The sequence below is a fragment of the Salminus brasiliensis genome, chromosome 8, assembly GCF_030463535.1.
Source record: "Salminus brasiliensis chromosome 8, fSalBra1.hap2, whole genome shotgun sequence".
In the NCBI taxonomy this organism is placed as follows: domain Eukaryota; kingdom Metazoa; phylum Chordata; class Actinopteri; order Characiformes; family Bryconidae; genus Salminus; species Salminus brasiliensis.
In genome coordinates, this window is record NC_132885.1 from 11,084,810 (window position 1) to 11,090,809 (window position 6,000).

Here is a 6,000-nt window from a genome sequence, read left to right on the forward strand (position 1 = left end):
TAAGACATTGGACAATCCTATCACCACCACTGAACATTGTGAAGTTTCTCTTGAATAGAACCTTTCACACATCTCAAACATTAACCATTCAGAGCACCAATCAACACTGTAGCGATTTTATTCTGCAGACAATTCAGTGGAATTCCCCCTCAAATGATAAGAGATTTGTTATATTGAAAAAGGGAAATGAACTCCATAACTGAAGGCCAAAATCATTACTTGTGTCTTTGACATTCTGTACACAGTCTTCCTTCGAAAAGGTTAATTTACAGACCTGACTGATTGCTTTCCGGGGATATCCATCCTGATTGACTTCATGTTTGGTAAAGAGAAAATAGCTGTAACCTTTAGAGGCTGACAACAGATAGTGATGTTAATTCGATTGAATCGACTCTTTCTGAAGGAAAGATGATTTTTAAGTTACAGGAAAGCATGATGTATTCCAATGCTGTGTTTCGCCCGATGGGGGTTGTGTCCAAACAGGATGTGTTACTTACAGGACGTTCCACTTCTATTGCTCATTTATGGTATGTGAATTAACGTCAATGCGAACTCTTGGTAACAAGTAGCATCAAGCATGTTTATTATGTGGTTGGGTATTTGCTGGAGGGGTGGTGATTTAGGTGTGGTCTTTCTCCTAAGCGTCAGTTGTTGCATAACCTCATTTATTCTGACCTCAGCCAAAAAAACAAAAAAAAACTTTGTTTACAACTGTCTTCCAGAAATACACACCCACCATGTCCAGATATGTCTGCAGTGTTCACATGTACACTGAGAAACCACAAAAAAGCTGGTTTATAGGAGGGATATTCTTTCCAGACATGTCTCTATTTGCCAGGCTAATCACTCCAATGTTCCAACAAGCAACTGGTACATCATTAGAACTGTTAATCAATGTTCTATGTTTGATGCTCAGACAAAGTGTTCTGATGAGTGCTGTACAGTACGACTACTCAGTTCCAGAAATCGACTCAGATGGCAATTTAAGTCAATTCCACACAGGAGATCTGGCAATATAAACAGTGCAATATTAATGAAGGGTTGTTTAATTATAGGCTGCCACCCTTTATTTTGTTTAGTTTCTGCTTTGTTTAGAGGTAAATACAGCCAGCCAGGTCTGTGAGTGTGATATGTGTTTAAAATGAATGAATTAGTAGTTCCCAAAATTCAGAAAACCTCAGCAGGGGGAAGAGCCTTTTCTTATAAAGCCCCCCAACTCTGGAATAACATTCCAGATAATGTTCGGGACTCAGACACAGTCTCCATCTTCAGGCTGAAAACTCATTTGTTTAGTTTAGCTTTGGGTAATTAATGCTCCCCTTAGATAAAGGTTGTAGGTCCAGGGGTTCCCAGACACAGGGAACTGTAGTATACTGAGATGCTGGAGCTGTCATCTCGCTGCTTGCATGCGATCACTCAGGTTTGTGTACGGTGGAGCAGATGGACGCTAGCGTTTCAGGGAGCTCCCGTGTCTGTGTTACCTTCTGGCTCTCTGCTTTTAATTAGGCTGTTATAGTCAGACCTGCCGGAGTCGTCAGAACACACTCTGATACTGCTTAACATTCTCTGCTCTCTATAAATCCATTCAGAACTAACTCTGTCTCTTTACCTTCTCAGAGTAAATAGTCGCCCAGCCCGACCTGCTGGAAGACTGATCGATGAGGTCCTCTCTACCTGCGTCAGACCAGCTGCCACCTACCACCTCGACCAGCTGCACACCCTACTACCACTGCTACCTGCCTAATGACCATGTTAAAACCTAAATGGACTCTCAACTATCTGCTACTATTAATATCACCACTATTAACCATCATTACTCTCATTACTCTGACCATCACTGCCAGGACTATATTTAGTAAAATTTTACCATGATTATTATATTATGATTATGAAAATGTTGCACCAGATCAGTTCAACAGTATAGATGGTTTGGTCATTTTTATCAATAATTTATTATTAATATTTCTGATCAGAGGAGGATGGGTCCCCCTTGTGAGTCCTGGTTCCTCCCAAGGTTTCTTCCTCCAGCTCTGAGGGAGTTTTTCCTTGCCACTGTTGTCGTTGGCTGCTCACTGGAGGTCTTGGATTTTTCATGTCTTTTTATGTTATTTATTCTTCTTATTTTCTGTCTTTTACTAATTACTGATTGTGTAAAGCTGCTTTGTGACAACAACAGTTAATACAAATAAAGCTATACAAATAAATTTGACTTGACTTGACTTGATTAACTCTTTCTGGGGTCAATTTCCACAGTGTGGAAGAGACGTATATTAGAGCATTTTAAAAGTGGCAGGCATACATGCTTTCTTAATTCTTTCTTTTTTCTGAGCAACAAGATTTACAAGATGAAATTTATACATACTAAAGTATACCCCAATACATACATAACAATTGCATGAAACATTCATACATATTTTCAGATTTTCAAAAAGCTCCCGTCCACTGGTGGCTGTTTTCATAAATACACACAACCCCACCTGTCGTGTACACCACAGCACTTTGCTTTCCTCCATTATGAAGCTTCTAAACAGGAATTGATGGATAGAAACTCTAACTGAAACTGTAAGTAAACTGTACTGTACTATAGTTAAGCTTGTGGTTATGATTAGGGTTAAGGTTGGGGTTATGATAAGGGTTCAGTTAAATGGCCTTTTAGTCACACTTGTATGAATTCCATGAGACCAGGCTGTTCTGATTACATGATGTGGTAAATCATATTTTTTAGCAACACCAATCCAAACGATTATTATAATAAGATTAAATCACTTTCCATTACCTTTTAAGCACACTTTATACTTTAACACACATAACATAACATGACAAATAGGAAAACTTGTAGTGTAGTGAAGACAATTATACATTATTCAGTATTTTGGTTAATCATGTATTCCAGTAAGGAACATTTAGGTCAAATAAATAACATTTTAGAATAATGATTTTTCAAAAACAATGTGTCATGTAGAACTGCATCCGAGAATTGCATTAATATAGCATTTAGTGACATGGACAAATCTAAGTGGTGCAATATCTAAAAATATTTATTAATCATTTATTATGTTTTTAAATATAAGTTTGGACATGTGCACACAGAAGCAATGGAAGAGGCAACACATTCAGAAATCAAGTTCATGTAATTTTGCTCACATTCCTCAGAAACTGTTGAAGAAGGAAATGGTCTGGATGAATAGACCAATAGAAATGCTCCAAATTGACTTGGAATAAAATCTTTGTACATTGCCTTTCATTCAAAGTCAAGAAGGCTTTTTCCTCCTCCTGTAAAGTTACTGTTTTGGAGATACATGTTTTTCTTTGGACAGCGACGATATAAAAAAATAAAACTCATTTCACTGCATCCAAGCTGCTCCTGGGGAGGCTGATTCTTCTTTACCATTCTCTGGGGCGTCTTCCTCCCCAAAGCGAAAAACCTTTTAAGTCTACACAGTTCATATAAGTGGCGTATTTCAACAGCAGATATTGTTCTTATGCAGTTTTAATGTGATTCTGCTAGTAATCAGTTTTAATGTGTGTTTGATCAGATTACAGGTTGCTTATATTCAGTTACTACCCAGCCCTTTAGACTGCACACACCACAAGCCTCTTCTCCGAGAGATTATCTAGTATACACTATTTCTCTGTTTTATCTTCCACTTCTAATCTTCATTCTTGTGTTATCTCAACACACACACACATATTTATTTATGTATTAATGTATTTATATGTCTTTCTTTCTTCTGTTTTGCTGAAGCTGCAGTGGTTAAACATTAGGCTGTTCCTTTGTAACTGAGATGATTTGATTTGGAGCAAATTGATCTAACCAATGCAGGGAAATGGAAGAGTATCAAATCATTGCTCTTCTATGCTTTGATTCCACTTTAGTAATGGACAGAAGCGTAAGATAAAGAGCTATTTATACACACCTTGGCTTTGTGTTACAGTCTGAGCATGTTTGCCTTGTTGCATCCGACAGACTAGAGCGAGTAATGTAGAAAAGTGGCTTTTAGAAAAGATAGAGAAAGAAATGTTCTGAATCTTTTGGACTGCTCCAACTGTGGCCTTCAACTTGTTTGGAACTACAGAACTGAATTGTGCTCACATTTGAAATGAATAAAAGTGAATGAAGTATGTTTTGATTGCACAGGATATTTCATTGTAACAGAGGTTGGAAAAATGTCGTGTAAATTAAAAGAATTACTGTTTTAGAAAGCAAAAACAGCTCATTTTTGCTTTCTAAAACAGTAGCACAAGGTTTGCTTGTTAAAATACTGGATAACATCAAAATTAATGCAAATTCTAAAAATACATGATACAAGTGTAAGATATGGATCTCTTAGCCTTTTTATCTTTATAGAACTACTAGTGGTTCCAGGTCTATAGAGTAGTTTTGAATCATGTTTTCCATGTACTTACTGAATAATAATTACATTTCCATTTAAGGCATTTAGCAGATGCTTTTCTCCAGAGCGACTTACAAAAGTGTTTTACTGGTTACTCAGAAAATCCCCTAAAATAGCTAGTTTGTTTCTGCTAGGATCCAAAAGATACCTCTAAGCTTAGACACTTCTAAATACAACCACAATACTTGCACGACACTTCACCCAAGTACTCTCGGAAGAGGTGGGTCTTCAGTCAGTGTTTGAAGACAGCGAGCGACTCTGCTGTTCAGACACCCAGGGGAAGCTTGTTTCACCGCTTCAGGGCCAGGTGAGAAAGAAGCCTGGATCTTAAAGGATGGTGGGTCAAACCAAGTCATACTTGAAACTCTTGGGATTTAATTAGGATGTTGGAAAGTTATTTCTCCAATAAACTACACAAAACCTGACCTTTGCCGACCTGAAGTTGACATTCTTAGCTGACATGCTTAATATGCCTGTTCCATCTCAGTAAGGCACAGAGCAGTTTGACCCAAAGGGTCATTCACTTTCATGGCCCTCATTGCAGAGAATACCCACTCAACTGACTTATTTCTGGATCCTCTTTGTGGTGTTCTGTCTGAAGCTGTCTCTCATCCTGTAGCTAAGCCACACTTGAATTGCCACCTGGGATGCTCTGATTGTCAGGCACTGCCACCAACACATAGCCCTGTTATCTCCTGATGAAGTGACAGCCTGGCTACTGGTCTGTCTGCGGACCCCGTTGTGTTCTCCTGATTTTGTGGTTACATCAAAGGACTTGAAATTGGCTTTTTTTAGATTGAGGGGGTATTTCAAAGCAGGATTTCTCAGTTAGCCAGATAACTTAAGCTCAAAGGCATGCTTGTCCAATCAGAGAATGGCTATGAGACATTCCAATTAGACAGTCGTCACTTTTGGCTTATGTTACCCAGCTAATGAGAAATCCTGATTTGCAAAATACAGGTGCTATTCATTCTGTGATGCCATAGAGGAACCATTTCTGTTAAAGAGAAGTATGTGTGAAACCCCTTTTATAGAGTTAAAGAGGTCAACGTAAATGTTCTTCACACAACACAAAAGAAATTATGCTTAATGAAACCAAATGTGGTTCTTTTATGGCATTGCTCAAAGAACTCATTGTAGTACCTTTATTTTTAATCTTAGGAGAGTAGGTCTTTTCTAATCTTCAGCGTTATTTAAAAAGGATCTTCTAAAATAATGCCTATCTGTGCTCAGTGTATGAGGTTCACTCACTGATTTCTACCCACAAAACTTTACAAAACTGCTTGAGGTACAAAGCACTCTAAGCCCCGGCTCTCCTCTGTTCCATTAGACAGAAATATTATAGCAACAAGACTAATCCCTCTTGAATAAGAGGTGGGGAGGATATATTTATTTGGGTCTTAGCTATTTCCTTCTCCTCCGTTTCCATCTGAATGACCCTTCATGACAAAGAGAGATGAGATTAATGCAGAAAAAAAATCCCCCAATTTAATCACATGCAGGACTTAGAACCGAGACGATTTCACACGCTGTCACTAAATATGTAAATAGGATTGTTCTGTGTTAATTAGCAAATTTGGAATCGCATGACTCAAGCAGATTAACA